The sequence below is a fragment of the Manis javanica genome, chromosome 16, assembly GCF_040802235.1.
Source record: "Manis javanica isolate MJ-LG chromosome 16, MJ_LKY, whole genome shotgun sequence".
Classification (NCBI taxonomy): domain Eukaryota; kingdom Metazoa; phylum Chordata; class Mammalia; order Pholidota; family Manidae; genus Manis; species Manis javanica.
Genome location: NC_133171.1, coordinates 55,667,787 through 55,685,106, shown reverse-complemented (window position 1 = coordinate 55,685,106; position 17,320 = coordinate 55,667,787). Strand labels below are relative to the sequence as shown.

Sequence of the window (17,320 nt, the reverse complement as noted above, 5' to 3'; positions counted from 1 at the left end):
ATGCTCTCTCCACTGTGTCCCACTATCTCCACACCTCCCAAGAAGAGGAGTCCTGCTGGATATAAGGATTTCAGTAGGACCTGGGCATTTGTTATACTTTGTTGAATTGCCTTATCCAAAGTCTAATAAACAGATGGTGTCTAGAGGAAGGCATCTCATGACACATTGCCCCACCACCCAGTTGACTTAGGAGAAAAATAGAAGATGTGCTCCTCAGATTTAAAGTATTGCTATTCCAACACTTTAGCTTCGTCGTGATTATTGGGGGGTTTTGGGAACTACACTTCAGGGGGCATGATAAACTAAGGAAGAGGAGGGGTCCAGATCTGTCAAATGAAAGGTTTCTGTGTTAACTGAGAGGTTTCACCTGGAAAAGATGGCTTGGGTAAGGGAGAAGGTGCAGGCCAAGACCTGCTAGCCAGAGATCAGATAGGACAGGACCAGGAGTGGAAGTTAGTTGGAGGAAGTGCCCACTTCCAATGGTATAGGAGGCTTTAGCATTGGAGGGGTTCTGGAGTGGAAGCGAGAGTTGTATAGTGAAATGGTTGAGAGCTCCCACCATGCAGGCAGACAGGCTCCTGGTTCTGCATCCTGGCTCAGGGGCTGTGGAAATTACTTAATTCTTCCTTTCTCCTGTTTTCTTATCTGGAAATGGGGATGATAATAGTACCTGCTTGATAGTTCTCACCTGTGAAGCCTGAGTGAGTTACTGTAGGTAAGGAATTTACAATAATGCCTAGCACATAGAAATGCTGTGTACATTTGATTCAAGCAGAAGTTGGGTGGGCTCTGTGCAGGAGGAGTTGTAGGAGGTTCTCTGCACACATTTGGCTGTGACCTGCTTTCCCAGCCTTTTCTGATCCCTGCCACCCTAGTCTTCTTGTGTTTCTCTCAACCAACCTCTCCTCAGCCTGGGATCATGCATTTCCCCTCCCTAGAACACCCTACCCCTCTGTCTATTCAAAAAACTAACCTGCGTACTCCTTAATTGTATTTCCTTCTCTGAACTCTCAAGTGTCTTCTCTAATGAGCATATTTTACTGTTGAGATAATTTCTGGATGACCCAGCTTTCCTTGACCTTGACCTTCCTTGAGGCCTCTAGAGAAACCATTTCCTCTCCAGGACTCAGCCACCCTTGTTTCCTTTCCCCATTTGCTTGGCCTTCCCTGTGTGGTTGCAGGTATTGGCTGTATCTTCCTCCTTGACTGGAATGTAAGCACTTTAAAGGCACCTGAGTATTTGTCACCACTCCCCACCCCCTACAATCTCAGGGTAATTGGTGGGGAGGCCTATGAGTGACTGAGACTCAGTACTACTGAGCCCACTGAGTACTACTTTTGAGGTCTGCTCAGTGAGAGGATTTTAGATTCAGAAGGAGAGGGATTGAAGTGCCCAATATTCCCTCTCCAAGGGGAAAATGAACTACTTTCCCCAAGGTCACTTGACAGATTAGCAACAGAGCTGGCTAGACTGCAACAAAGCCCCCACAACCAGCTGTTTGTCTTCCCCTCCACTGCATCTCTGCCAGTTTAGTGTAATCCTGATGAGCTCCTCTTTTGACTAGAATAATCTGGAAAGCAGGCCCAGGTGTACCTGGAAAACTGAAGCCCAAGAACAAATTATCTCTGCAGGGCTGTTTCAGGCTGGCCTATGAACAGAAATCTTTTCCGGTTATAAAAAGTTACTCATTTGACTCCAAGAAGGAACGAGTGGTTACCAAAGGGGAGGGGTGTGGGAGGGCGAGTGGGGAGGGAGGGAGAAGGGGATTGAGAGGTATTACGTTTTGTACACATGGTGTGGGGGATCACGGGGAGAACAGTGTAGCACAGAGAAGGCACATAGTAGATCTGTGTAATCTTGCTGCACTGATGGACAGTGACTGCACTGGGGTATGGGTGGGGGACTTGATAATATGGGTAAATGTAGTAACGGCATTGTTTTTCATGTGAAACTTTCATAAGAGTGTATATCAATCATACCTTAATAAAAAAACCATATATTAAAAAAAGTTACTCATTTATTCAGCAAATATATATGGAGCGATTACTATCTGTTAATCAGTCATAAGATTTGAGGATCAGCCTGAATCTAACATTAAAATCTCTTCCTCTTTGGGTTTATATTCATTTGGGGAGAGATAAGAAGAAGTAAACAAATGTAAACAAACAAGCAGTGAACAAAAAAAATACACATATGTATGTACGTGTATGTATATTTTTATGCATATATACTTATATGTGATATATATATATGCAGATGCACACACACACACTATTCCAGATGTTGATAAAAGCTATGGAGAAAATTGAAGCAGGAAGTACCTGAGGGTGGGCTGGGATGATTTTAAATTGAGTGGTCACATTTTCACCAAGCCTTAAGGAGGTGAGGCAGCAAGTCATGTGTATAGATATCTGGGGAAAGAACATTTTCAGCCCGAGGGAACAATTGCAAAGGCCCTGAGGCAAGATATGCATGCTGTGTTCAATACCAGCAAGCCTGCCATATGCCTGGTGCACAGCATGCCAGGGGGGAGCAGTAGGTGGAGATACCAGTTCCTGAAGGCCCCACAGGTCAGTGTGAAGATGGGCAGGAAGCTTCTAAAGGGATTTGATCACAGGAGGGACAGAATCTGACTTAAAAGAATTACTGTGCTGTGTGCAGAGTATTGGGGTAAAGTGAGAAGCAGAGAAGCCAGTTAGAAGACTATTGGAGTAATCCAGGCAAGAGGTGATGTTGGCTTGGACCTGAGTCACAGCAGTAGAGATGGTGGGGAGTGATTAAATTCTGGGTATTTATTAAAGGCAGAGCCAACAGGATTTGCTGACTCCAGCATTTTGGTCTGACCAATTAGAAGGTTGAAGTTGCCACTTACTGAGTTGGGACTTCTCAATAAATCAAAGAGAAAATCAAGAACTTGGTTTGGGATGTGTTAGGCTTGTGATCCCACTGGGCATCCATGTGGAGACATCAGAAAAGGTGGGACTGGAGAAGTAAATATGGGAGTCATCAGCATAATGAAAGTATCGAAAGCTATGAGCCAGCATAAGATTAGGCAGGGAGGGAGCACAGATGAAGAACGCAAGAGAATTTTAGAGATTAGGAAGAAAATTGCTGACTGGGATCAGCAGCCAGTGAGGTTGGAGGAAAACCGGGGAGCCAAGTGAGGAAAAGGTATAAAGGAGGAAGGATCCAGCAATAAATACAGTGCTCTGACAGGGGAGGTAAGATGGAGATAGTACACATTTGGTATAGAAAGTTTAAAAAGTGCAGTGACATAGAAACAAATCGCTGTCCCAGAAATGACTCATCTGATAAGGGGTTAACATCCAAAATATATAAAGAACTCACATGCCTCAACACCCAAAAAACAAATAACCCGATTAAAAAATGGGCAGAGGACCTGAACAGACACTTCTCCAAAGAAGAAATACAAGTGGCCAACAGGCACATGAAAAGATGCTCCACATCACTAATCATTAGGGAAATGCAAATTAAAACCACAATGAGATATCACCTCACACCAGTTAGAATGGCCACTATCCAAGAGACAAGAAATAACAAATGCTGGCAAGGGTGCAGAGAAATAGAAACTGTCCTACACAGTTGATGGGAATGTAAATTGGTGCGACCACTGTGGAAAGCAGTATGGAGGTTCCTCAAAAAACTAAAAATAGAAATGCCATTTGACCCAATAATTCCACTCCTGGGAATTTACCTGAAGAAAACAAAATCCCTGATTGGAAAATATAAATGCATCCCAATGTTTATCACCGCACTATTTGCAATAGCCAAGGTATGGAAGCAACCAAAGTGTCCATTAATAGATGAACAGATAAAGAACATGTACGTATACTCAATGAAATATTATTCAGCCATTAAAAGAAAAGAAATCCTGCCATTTTCAATAATATGGATGAATCTAGAGGGTATTATACTCAATGAAATAAGCCAGGCAGAGAAAGACAAATACCATATGATTTCACTTATTTGTGGAATATAAAAACAAAGCAAAACAGAAGGAAAAAAACAGTAACAGACTCAGACACTGAGAAGTGACTAGTGGTTACCAAGGAGGAGGGGTTGGGATGCGAGCAGGGGGTGGGTAAAGGGGCACAATAATTCTCAGTCACAGTGTAAGTTGATGACCAGGATTGTTGAACCACTGTGATATACATTTGAAACCAATATAAAATTGTATGTTAATAACACTTGAATAAAAAACAAAAACAAATCACCACCCTGTTCATACAAGGAAACTTCCTTCCATTCTTTTTGTTGAGTCATTTTTATGAGAAACATGCTGTCTAAGTAGTTTTGTATTCTGCTATTTTTTATTTAACAAGTTATTAGTTACGTGAGTTTAATGGCTGGATAATACTCCCTTTTTCTCAGGGTGCCCTGATTTATTTAACCATTCCTGTATAACAGTGTATTAAACAGCCTGGTACATTTTCCTATGAGGGCACTTAAAAGGTCAAAGGACCTGAACATTTTTAGGTGAAGCTTGAATTTGGGAGCCACAGTTTCTCCTAGATAAAATTGACTGATCCTGGCTTAGCTGTAGGGTTATTGTGTGTCTCCTGTCCCCTTGAGGAGGTTCCGAAACCGCTCAGTCCTGTTGGCCCCCATGTCTGCTTCCTCTTCCTCCAGCTGAGCCCCATTTCTCCCCGGCCGGCTAGTTTCATTCCCTCTCACTAGGCCTGGCCACCCCCACAGGACACTGCTCCTTTCCTTGCCACTGTCCTCTGTCCCTCACCCAGTTTGTTCATGTGGCCAGCAGCAGTTGAGAGCCTCCCTCAGAGGCCTTTGTAGTGTTAAAATGAAAGAATGCATTCTAGGTACCCAACACACACGTTAGTCTTGTCTACGCTCTTCTCATTGGGTTGATTAGATAGGATTGTGTACATGGAGGCACTTTACAAACTTGAAACGGCTGGCCAATGTCCTATCTGATTGTTTAAAAAAAAAATGGTGTGAATAGTGGTGTTTAGTCCATGCCCAGTGACCACATCGCCCCTGATCAGGGCCACTGATCCACAGTTTGGTGTGCTGGTCCCAACAGCTGTATGTCAGAGTTTGCGGGGCTTGGATGGATAGAGTAGTCAGGCCAGGAATGTGGCTGTTGGTGCCAGCTGGCCTCCTTCCAAGCAGTGCCAAGTGTCATGTCTGCTCCCCAGATATGTGTGTATATCATAGCCAGGAATCGCTAAGACCAGAACAGCATGAAAGGCTGGAGTCAAGGGAGGTCAGAGTGGGAAGGGACCCTGAGATCATCTAACCCTGCTCTGACATTTTGTTTAGTGAGAGCACAGGTGGGGCAGCAGAAGAAGCCCTCAATTCTTTGCAAGGACCTCATTCCTTGACAGCCTGCATCTTCCCAGGAACAGAGCAGGCAGCTGCTTCCCATACCCAGCCTTCCAAGGCTCTGGGAGGTGGCCTCCCTTCTGCCAGCGCCCCATTGGAGTTTGCTGTAACCTCACAGCCTGGCTGAAATCATCTCCAGTCCGTCCTCCACAGCAACAGAGAAATTTATTTTAGCTCTCATCCTGCCCATCCTCTTCATAACCCTAGTCTCTCTGCTGCTCTTTGGCTAAAGATCCACACCCTTAACTTGTCCTTGGAGGTCCCAAGTGATGCCCAGCCTCAGCTGGACCAGCCTTCCCTCATGCTATGCATGCCAGCCACATGTCCCTTCTCGCCGCTCTCAGGAGGTCTGTTGTCCTCCCTTCATGGGGCCCTTTCCCCTCTCTGTTCCCCCACTGCCCTGTAAGTCTACTGGCCTGCCTCCCAGTCGGAGGCCATGTCCTCAGGAATACCTTCCCTGACCACTGACACTGGGTTTGCGTGCTCTGCGTGTGCCCCCACTGCACTTGGCATTTGGCCTTCAGAGCCCTGGGCATCATTCACAGTTACATATTTATTTTGGTTACTTAACTAATGTGGCCTAGCACATGGTGATTTGTTAGGTGCTTAGCAAATATTTATTTAACGAGTGAATGAAAGCTGGCAGCAGCTGGCAGGGACCAGAAGAAGAGTGGAGGGACATTGACAGCTTCAGGAGCCATAGCACTTGAGGTCTACAGGTGGGAAGGGTCCTAGAAAGGTGCCCTGGTGCCGCCCTGTGCTCCGTGGCACAGCCGCCCATTAGAAGCCCCTGAGCAGTGAGGGGCCCTCCACTGTCTTCGGCTCCCAGTAGCAGAAACCTGAGTCTCTTCTGGCAGGCCTTTCTTTCACCTCATCACTCTCTCTTAGAATATCAGTCAGTTTTCTTCAAAACAATTTTTAAAATATCTCTCTCTCAACCCCCATCATAAAAGTATCCCATGCTCACTGCAAAGAATTTGGAGAACGCAGAAAAATACAATTAAGAAAATAAGAATCACCTGTAACTCCATTCCTCAGAGAAAAGTACTGTTAGCAATTTGGGCCAGTCTTTCCAGGTTTGTTTCTCTGCATTGTGTACATGTTTTGACATCATTGACATTCTGTGGCCTGTAAAAACTAGAGATTTTTACTATCCCTTCAGACGTCAGTGGTTACAGTCAGAGGCAGCTGGGGCCCGCTCAGCACATGCACCCTCCTCACAGCGTTGGGTGGGTGGCTGGGAGCACGCTTAGGCCCCTCGCTGATCCTGGGTGCACAGCCCGCTCTCCCACTAGATCTGTTCTCCAGGCACATTCTCAGTAGCTCTCTACCTTTTCCTTTTATTTTAGTTTAGCTCCATTAGGGGCTGACTCGTGGAACTGGAAGAATTACAGAATGTGAAGGGCAGGGTGTCCTCCTGGCTGTCTTTTCTCTGGCTCCAGCACTCTCTGAACAAAACCAGCCCCAGGCCACTCCTGGGGGTTGGCTTCAGATGACCCACTGGGGTGAGTTCACCCAGCAAGAAGGCCACACCATCCTCTCGTGCACCCTGAAGGGAGTGGGGTGACTTGGATTAGCAAATGGGGAGCACAGAGCACTGTGGAGTTACTAGTCTGGAAAACCAGGGCACTGAGACACTACCTAGAGTAATGATTCATTAATCATTAATCACCTGAGAGAATCACCCAGACCCATTTTCCCATGGCTTCTCTCACTGCTGATCCTGAAAGTACTTGCCAGGGAGATGGGGCAACCTCTGCCATTTCTCTGGAAGTCACTGACCCCCATCCCCCTGCAATGAGGGGAAGGAGGAAATGGCAGCAGCTGGGTCATCCACGGTGAGAGGTGGGGCAGAGAGTGGAGGAGAATTTAGGCCCATCTCCTTGAAAGGGAAGAACCTGCCCAGAGGAGGGGCTCCCTGTCAGTTGTCTCTTCTCACAGTTTATTGTAAGGCAGTCGATTGGGAAATTCTGTTTGTTCAGGTCCCTGGGATTCCAGTAGGCTAGCACGTTTCTAGACCTGGTTTATCACTTGCTCCATATAATCCCCAAAAGTGATGACCATAGCAGCAGCCACAGTCCCTGTTTGTGGGACATTTACTCTGTGCCCAGCATGACTAAGCGTTTGCTTTGTGGGTATTTAATCCTAATGGTGGCTGTTCAGGTTAGGTGGTAGTATCCCCATTTTAGGGTTGAGAAACTCTGAGGGGTTGGTGTCTTTCCCAGGTCACAGAGAAGGAGGAACAGAGCCAGGATTTGAACTCAGAAGCCTGTGGAATTAGCATCTATGGAGTGGAGCATATTAAGAACAGTAATACATGAAAACTGGTAAGAGTGGCAAATGCTGTAACTGAAAAACAGTGTACCTGAGGTTAATGTTTTAGTCTGTTTATTCACTGAACAAGTATATATTGAGCACTCACTAAACGCCAGCAAGACCTACCCCAGCAAGATAGAGGGCATTGGCTGGTAAACTGACAACTGTAGTGAGGCCAGACCAGTTAATGGGCTTTGCAGTTTGTTGTAGTCATCGCAGATCTGGGTCAGGGTTGCAGTGGGAAGGAACAGAATGGAGATAGTCAAGGAGAGCTTCTTGAAGGACGTGCATTTGGGTCTTAGGAAGAGTAGGCCTTAGCTAGTGGAAAGGGCAGCACTCCAGGCTGAGGCCAGTGTGAGTTCCCTGTTCAGGGAGTGATGCTGGAACATGGGGTCAGTGGGATGGAGCCACAGAAGGAGCTTGGGGCCAGAGCGGAGCCTATGACTGTCTTTAGCAGAAAGCAGTCATTTCTGGTAGAGAATATCCAGAAAGCTTTGATCAGGGTATTCTCCATAGAAAAACAGCTGGGGACTGGCAGCTAGACAAAGGATTCAGGGGTAATGGCCCCAGGCTGAAACTGTGAGCACCTTCCAGATCCAGCAGGGCAGGGACATATCATCTGGTCCACTCTTACCCAGTACCACATGCTAGACATGCAGCAAAGTGCTTCAGGCTTGAGCTATTCTGCCTAGACTCAAATCCTGCCCCCCCAATTACTGTGTGGCCTTTGAGCCGGTTACTTTCCCTCTCTGTGCTGCAGTTTCTTCATCAGTTAGTGGGAATAATAATAGTGCTTGACGCTCAGGGTTGTTGTGAGGATTAGATACATTGTGCACACAGAGCCTGGTGTGTCGTAGAATGGAGGCTGGCACCTTGTGATGGAGGTGCTGAGCTGGAGGCCAGGGGCAGGGAGAGTCTTCTCAGGCTGCACATGGGTGGGTGGGGACCCAGTCCACTGGCTGGCCCCGCCCAGAGCATGCAGCCTGCGGATGGGCTTCAGGGAGCTCCGTTCCCTGGGATGAACGGACTTGGTGGGAGGGATTAGGACCCAGGTGGCTTGGTGCTGGGCCCAGAGCAAGCCTCTCTAAAGCTCCGGGTCATTTGGGTTAAGCTCCTGACTACCTCTGCCCATGAAATTCACCTGCCCAGTGGAAAGGGATGGAGTCATACCTGCCCCCAGCTCCCAGAAGGCCTTAGTTTCTTCTTGGAGCGAAGAGAGTGGGTACTAGAGTGGGAGCAGTGGGGCTGCTTGCATGGCAGGCATGTGTGTGGGGGTATACATACAACATCACATGTGCACACCAGACTCGGAGCAGTCCAGGCATTTATTTTGTTGAAATTCTTTTTGCTAGAGACTCCATTTTTTGTCCAAGGGCAGCAGAGCAGTACCCCCTCATTCTGGCTGCCGGACCCTTGTCCTATGTGAGGACAGCACCAGACTCTTAAGTGGGTTGAAGCTATGATACAGCCAGAGGGTTTCTGGCTTTGACACAAGGCTGGCAGGTGGCAAACCCAAGGTTCTCAGCCACATGAAAGTTAAACCTAGTGCCAGGGTGTGCTTTTCTAGTGTCAGGGCTGAAGAAAGGAAGAGGAGAAGGAGGTCTGTGGCAGGGACAGTGGTAGGTGGGGTGGCAGCTACCTATGAAAATCCAGCCTGTGGGCCTGGGCCCAGGGGGTGGGAGGAGGGCCCAGGGGATCAAAGCAGCTCCTGGCTAGGCAAACTGGGAACAGTGGCGGGGTGTGGGCAGCCTTGGCTGCTGGGTAAATGGACAGAGCTCAGCTGTACATGGAACAGTCAGAGTTGTGTGAAAATGTCTGGCTTCTGGAAAAATGAAGGGATGGGCCACAGCACAGTGGTGACATCTAAATATGAAACAGCCCAAGGGATGTGTGTGGGTTTGAGAGCAACCAAACTGCAGTCCCCACTCCCTTTAGCAGGTCCTTAAGAGGTCACAGTCAGAAGACACAGCTCCAGGCTGGGAGGGACGCCCTCTCGGAAGCCAAGAACCCCAGTGTCAAATCTGAGACTCTAGCCAGAGCCTAGAACCACATCTGTTTTCAAGAGGTGACTGGTTGTTCCCCCAGAAACTGAAAACAGTTCCTCTGGTCATGGTAAAATAGCCTTCTCTCAGCTTAGGAGTGTTAGGGGTGCATAAGGTGGCCCAGGGCACACAGCTCCTCAGAGGCCTGGCATTAAAGTATCGTTAATGTACAATCTTATGTTGGTTTCAGATGTACATCACTGTGGTTCAGTGGTCCCTGTGATCAACTTATATTGTCATTGAGAATTATTATGCCCTTTTCCCCCTGCACCTGTCCCAACCCCTACCCCTTGGTAACTACTGGTCATTTCTCAGTGTCTGAATCTACTGCTGTTTTATTCCTTATGTTTTGCTTTGTTTTTATATTCCACAAATAAGTGAAATCATTTGGTATTTGGCTTTCTCTGCCTGGCTTATTTCATTGAACATAATACCCTCTAGACTCATCCATGTTGTTGCAAATGGCAAGATTTCTTTTCTTTTAATGGCTGAATAATATTCCATTGTATATATGTAACCCATGTTCTTTGTTCATCTATTGATGGATACTTAGGTTGCTTCCATATCTTGGCTATTGCAAACAGTGCAGTAATAAACATAGGGGTGCATATATCTTTTTGAATCAGGGGTTTCGTTTTCTTTGGGTAAATTCCCAGGAGTGGAATTATTGGGTCAAATGGCATTTCTATTTTTAGTTTTTTGAGGAACCTCCATACTGCTTTCCACAGTGGTTGCACCAATTTACATTCCCATCAACTGTGTAGGACAGTTCCTATTTCTCTGCACCCTTGCCAGCATTTGTTATTTCTTGTCTCTTGGATAGTGGCCATTCTAACTGGTGTGAGGTGATACCTCATTGTGGTTTTAATTTGCATTTCCCTGATGATTAGTGATGTGGAGCATCTTTTCATGTGCCTTTTGGCCACTTGTATTTCTTCTTTGGAAAAGTGTCTGTTCAGGTCCCTGCCCTTTTTTGTTTTTTTAAGGTATCATTGATATATACTCTTTTGAAGGTTTCACAAGAAAAACAATGTGGTTATTACATTCACCCATATTATTGAGTCCCCTCCATACCCCATTGTAGTCACTGTCTGTCAGTGTAGTAAGATGCCACAGAGTCCCTATTTGTCTTCTCTGAGCTATACTGTCTTCCCTATGACCCCATACACACCATGTGCAATAATCATGATACTCCACAATCCCCTTCTCCCTCCCCACCCACCCTCCTCCACCCCTCCCCTTTGGTAACCACTAGTCCCTTCTTGGAGTCTGTGAGTATGCTGTTGTTTTGTTCCTTCAGTTTTGCTTCATTGTTATACTCCACAAATGAGGGAAATCATTTGATATTTGTCTTTCTCTGCTTGACTTATTTCACTGACCATAATACCCTCTAGCTCCATCCATGTTGTTGCAAATGGTAGGATTTGTTTCTTTCTTATGGCTGAATAGTATTCCATTGTGTATATGTACCACATCTTATTTATCCATTCATCTACTGGTGGACACTTAGGTTGCTTCCATATCTTGACTGTTGTAAATAGTGCTGCGATAAACATAGGGGTGCATATGTCTTTTTGAATCTGAGAAGTTGTTTTCTTTGGGTAAATTCCTAGGAGTGGAATTCCCGGGTCAAATGGTATTTCTATTTTTAGTTTTTTGAGGAACCTCCATATTGCTTTCCACAATGGTTGAACTAGCTTACATTCCCACCAGCAGTGTAGGAGGGTCCCCTTTCTCCACATCCTCCCCAGAATTTGTTGTGCTTAGTCTCTTCTATGTTGGCCATCCTAACTGGTGTGAGGTGGTATCTCATTGTGGTTTTAATTTGCATTTCCCTCATAATTAGCGATGTGGAGCATCTTTTCATGTGCCTGTTGGCTATCTGAATTTCTTTTTTGGAGAAGTGTCTGTTCATATATCCTCCACCCATTTTTTAATAGGGTTATTTGCTTTTTGGGTGTTGAGGCTAGTGAGTTCTGTATATATTTTGGATGTTAATCCCTTGTTGTATATGTCATTTACTAATATATTCTCCCATACTGTAGGATGCCTTTTTTTTCTGCTGATGTTGTCCTTTGCTACAGAAGCTTTTGAGCTTGATGTAGTCCCATTTGATCATTTTTTATTTTGTTTTCCTTGCCTGAGGAGATGCGTTCAGGAAAAAGTTGGTCATGTTTATATTCAAGAGATTTTTCCCTCTGTTTTCTTCTAAGAGTTTTATGGTTTCATGACTTACATTCAAGTCTTTGATCCATTTTAAGTTTACTTTTGTGTATGGGGTTAGACAATAATCCAGTTTCATGCTCTTGCATGTAGCTGTCCAATTTTGCCAACACCTTCAACAGTTGTTGAAGACCCTGCCCAATTTTTAATCGGGTTATTTGTTTTTTTTGGATGTTGAGGCATGTGAGTTCTTTATATATTTTGAATGTTAGCCCTGCTTCATCCTCTTACAGGTTCTCTGAAAGGATTGTCAGGCTCCTTGGGCCCGGGCTTTTAGTCCCTTTCCTCATCTGCCCGGGGAGCTCACAGGGATCGCGTTATGGGACCTTGTGATGATTGAGCAGAACCTGTTTGTCGTGTGCCCAGCAGGCACCTGGTCATAGTGGGAGCTCAGTCAGCTCATACCCATCCCTCCAGGATTCTGACAGTCCCAACACTCCAGGGTCACTCTAAGGATCAGAGGGTTTCAGGGAATGTGTGAATATTTTGTCAAGTTTCGATACAGGCAGTGTTGTCATTTTTCCTCCTCTGTTTCCACCTGCCAGATCATTATGTCCCAAACTGGCTCACACGCCTGGTGTGTGTTTCCCTGTCCACTCAAGCTACATGGATGCGAAAACAATTTGTTCTAGTCAGCCTCATTCCACTTACCCTGCGGTCAGTGCTGCCACTGTGCTCCCGGCTCTTAGAAGTCATGTTGGCTGACTCTTCTGGGGCCTGTTGTCCCTCTCGATGCGTCCTGGAGCCACTGCAGCCATAGGCCTGGTTGTGGGTCTCTCATCTCTTACCTGCCTCTGCCTCCTCCATTTCCAGACTTTTCAATGCTGTGGAGCATGAAGAACCAGTGTCTCTGGTCCTTGTTATTTGGATAATAGTTGATTTTTTTTGGCCAGTTAATCTATGCCACAGCAGTCACAAACTGCTCACGAGGATTACCAAAGTCCTTTTTCCAGTGTTGTCACCAGCCCCCTCCCCACAGCCTCACTCTTCTCTTTCACTGAGTGCCTCACATCCTGCTAGTTCACTCAGGATTGTGTTTAGCTGCATGCAACTGAAATCTGGCAGACAGTGCCTAATGAATCAGGTGTTTAATTTTTTCACCTAATAATTCTGGAGATAAGTATTCCAGGCCTGTTTCAGTAGCTCCTTGATGACCGGGCTCCTCCTAACTTTCTGTCCCTCTCTCTTAACCTGTCTTCTCGAGCGCAGAAAGTGGCTGTTACACCTCCAGTCACAGTTTTTCTACTCCAGGGAGGAAGTGGGGAAGGATAAAAATTTTGTCTCTTTTTATCCAAGAGGAATAGTTTTTTCAGAAAACCCTCCTCATGGATTTCTATTTACATATTGTTGGTCACAGTTGTGTCACATGAACATGGTAGCTGCAAGAGAGTTTGGGAAATTGAGTATTTAGCTAGATATGTTGCTGATCAAAAGAAAATTGGGACTCAGGACGAAAGAAGGGGGAATAGAACTGGGTAGACAACTAGGACCCCAGAGCCGCAGGGCAGGAACTGAGCCTCTGAGCATTTCCTTGCACTGGGTCCTGTGATCCCGAAGTTTAATGCTCTGGGATGAACAGGGATTGATCCCTGAGGCACTGACTTAGACTCAGCCGACTCAGATCCCTGCTAGAGGGCACAGCTCATGCAGTGTGAGTGCAGTGTCTGGAGAGTGACAGCAAGACGTAATGGGGAAGATGGCAGTGCTGAGTGCATGCCCAAGTAAAGGGGTGCCCACTGCTCAGGCGGGGACATGCAGGTGTCTGCCCAATTGTCAAGAGAAGGCAGGAAACCAAGTTTTTTTAAGCTTTGGGTTTTTTTTTAACAAAAGTGTGGAGTTACAGAAATACTGCAGAGATTGTGCTGAGTTCCCATATACTCTTCATTCAGCTTCCCCTGTTGTCAGCATCTTACATAAACATCATACACTTCCCAAAGCTAAGAATGAACACTGGCACAATACTGTTAACCAAAGGAAGTAAGCTTTATTTGAATCATACCAGTTTTTTCTACTATTGTCCTCTTTCTGTTCCAGGATCTAATCTACCATCTACACTATATATATAGTTGTTAAGTCTCCGGTCTCCTGTCTGTGAGACTTTTCTCATTCAGAGAGCTAGGGTACTACATGACTTCTCCTTAAGTTTTCCCATTCTACTGTAATAATTTAGAAATCATACATTCTATTTATGGCATCTTAGTGGTTACCTCTGAAATTTTTGTGTGTATGTGGCTGAGCTGTAAAGTTCATCAGTAACTCCAGCTGTCTCCTGAAAAATAAAAGGACTTGAGCTAAACACTGATGACTTCCTTTCATCTTTCACATTACTTTTAGTAAGTTCTCCCTTTTTGTTTCACTCAATTAGACTTATCTTTAATTTAAACAGGTAACATGCCTGTAGTTTAGAATTTATAAGGTTCAAACTCTTTCCCGTTAGTGACCTTGACACTCAGTCCCTTCCCCAGAGGCAACCAGCGTTCCCAGTTTTTATGTAGCCTTGCAGGGTTCTCAGACATACACAAGCAACTACTCCTTTAAGGTCTCTTTTCTGCATGAGGTGTAGCTCTTCACTTCATTCTGCAAATTGTCTTCACTTATTAATATATCTTAGAGATAATTCCGTATCAGTCCATATATGTCATTGTTCTTTTTTGTGGTTGCATAGAATTCCAGTACTGTAGCGTAATTTATTTAGTAAGTCCCCTATTAATGGACATTTAACTGTTCCCCACATTTTACCAGTCAAATAATACTGTAATGAAGAACCTTGTACTGATACCATATGTCATTTTGCTTAAGTAGAAGTATAGCTGCAGGATACAGCCTAGAAGTGGTATTGCTGGATCAAAGGAAATGTGTATGCACCTGTAATTTAGATAAATGTAGCTAAATTGCCCTAATAGAGGTTGTGCCAATTTACCTTTCCACCAGGGATGTGTGAGATTATGTTTGCCCACATGGTTAGCAACAACATGTTAGCATTTGTTTTAATCTGACCATAAGAAATGTATTTCGATGTTGTTTTAGTTTGCATTCCTTTTTTTTTATGAATGATGTTGAGTTTCTTTTCATACATTTAAGAGCCAAGTGTGTACCTTTTCAGCATATACATTTTTCATATCCTATGCCCATTTTTCTGTTGGATTGCTAGTCTTTTACCTATTAATTTGTAGGAAATATTTGAGGGAAATTAGCCTTTTGGTGAGAGTTGCAAATATTTTTCACAGTTTATTATCTGGTATTTTTTCTTAGATGATTTTTTACCATGTAGAAATTTTATATTTTTATATATTAATCTTTTAATCATAATCTCTTAAACCATAAAATAAAGCTTTTATGGATTTAGTGTCATGCTTAGCTCTTCCCCACCTCAAGACTATTTTTATATAGTTCATGTATTTTTAACTTAAATTGTTTTTTATCTATGTGAATTTTGTCTTGGTATAAAGTGTGAAGTAGGGATACAGGTTATTTAGTTCTTCCAGATGGCTACTCAGTTGTCCCAATACCAATTATTGAGAATCCATCATTTCCCTTTAATTTGAAGTGCTGTCTTTATAACATATTAAAGTTCCATATGTGTTTGCATCTATTTATGGACTCTTGATTCTTTCATTATCTATTCATTTGCCAGTACCACTCTGTTTTAATTATTGTGGCTTTACTATAATTCTTTTTATTCCTCTCCAGCTAATTCACTATCATGTTTACCAAAGTTCCTTCACCCAGCTTCTTACTGTTTTTCACATTCCATCTCTTACTCTCAGTGTAGACAACTGTGCCTCCTGTTTTATTAACTAAAATGAGTGAGGCCATTCCATATGAGCTTAAACCCAACCCTCCCCAACTGCTACACTTCTTTGTGTTTCCTCATCCTGTGCCCTTGAATTTTTCCCCTCCCATCGGTCATTGTGCCCCAGCTTCCCCCTTGAATCTTCAGACTGTCTGTGGTCTTCGGACTTCTTCACATTTCTTAAGACTTCTCTGCAGATCTCTCCTTTTTCCACGCTTACACTCAACTCCTCTGTTCCAAAAAAATCTTTTCCTGGCTTTGCTACTTTCTCAAGCCAGCATCCTCTTATACATTTCTTTTCCTTGACATATTTACCAAAAAATTAATCTCTGTTCACTGTCCTAGCTTCCTCAGTACAACCTACTCTTCAGAGCCCAGGTTTCTATCCCAACTATTTAACCAAAACTTATATCACATGGTCATAGATGACCTCACAGCTACCAAATCCAGGGATCCTGTGTCAGTTCATTACCCTTAAACTCTGCAGCACTGAGACAGTTGGCCCTGCCCCTCTGAAATCGACCCTCCCTGGGCTCTTAAACACCCAGCTGTCTCCAGTCTCTCCTGCCTCTGCCCCATTATCTTCTCTGATGCCTCTTCCTCTGCCCTTCCTTGACATGTCACTCTCTCCCTTCATGAACCGAATCCCTTTTGGTGACTGTCATATCAACAAGGATGCCCCCCACCCCACCCAATCTACAGATTCCCAACTCCCCAACTCTTAAACTCTACAGCTGAATTTCCAAACTGCCTTTAGGAGACCAGCTAAGAGGTTATTGTGTCAGTCCAAACAAGGGAAGATGAAGGCCTGGTGGAAAGGAATGATTAGAGGGATGATCCACTATCAGCTGAAGTTGCTTTGTGGTGCAGGAGTTCTTAAGCTTGGCTGCAGATTACATTCACTAGGGGAATTAAAGATCCCAGTGCTCACACTGCTTCCCACACCATCCAGTGAGAATCTCTGGGAATGGGCCCAGACATTCGTATTTTTAAAAACTGCCCATTGATCCCAGTGTACAGCCAAGTTTGCAAGCCTGGAGCAGGGTGAGAGATGGTGGGGAGTCTCAGTTGACCCCAGCCTTCTGGCTTTGATAAGTGGGTAGATGGACATGTGGGTCACTGAAGTAGGGACTGCCAGAGGATGGGCAGGTTTAGGGGAAGATGGTGTGTTCTGTTCAGATAAGTTGAGTTTGAACTGCCTTCTCTTGGACATCCAAGATAGGCAGTCTCCCTAACGCAGGTCTTTTATGCTCCTCATCCTTCCACCAGGGCTGGACTGCGCTCAGTGAGTCCAGTTACACTCCCAGTGCCAGGACAGCTGAAGCGCACATGCCTGGATATAGCTCACCCTCACTGCCAGCCCTCCAGATCCCTTCTGCAGCACCTGCTCCCTAGCCAGCAGGACTCCTTGCCACTCCCCACTGTGCTGCCTCTGAGTCTTCTCTCATTCTGTATCCGCAAGACCAGTTCCATGCCATCTCTGCTCAAAATCTTTCCCACTCTCAAGGCATCTCTCTGCTATTCCCTGCTGGGATGACTATGTCCCACAACACCTCATGATCTTACCACCTCTGACTGTGG

At 45.0% G+C, this 17,320-nt stretch overlaps 1 protein-coding gene across 18 annotated transcripts in view; it reads left to right on the top strand.

Annotated features, from left to right (window-relative positions):
* PPARD (peroxisome proliferator activated receptor delta) overlaps positions 1-17,320 on the top strand; it is a 117,531-nt gene that overhangs the window by 62,143 nt on the left and 38,068 nt on the right. Inside the window, exons 2-3 of one of the 18 annotated variants that reach the window (XM_017668649.3) lie at positions 6,715-6,870; positions 7,591-7,692. The exons of the other annotated variants lie outside the window; for them this stretch is intronic. The gene's annotated coding sequence lies outside the window, so the exon portion shown is untranslated. The remainder of the gene's footprint in view (positions 1-6,714; positions 6,871-7,590; positions 7,693-17,320) is intronic. 18 annotated transcript variants of the gene reach the window in all.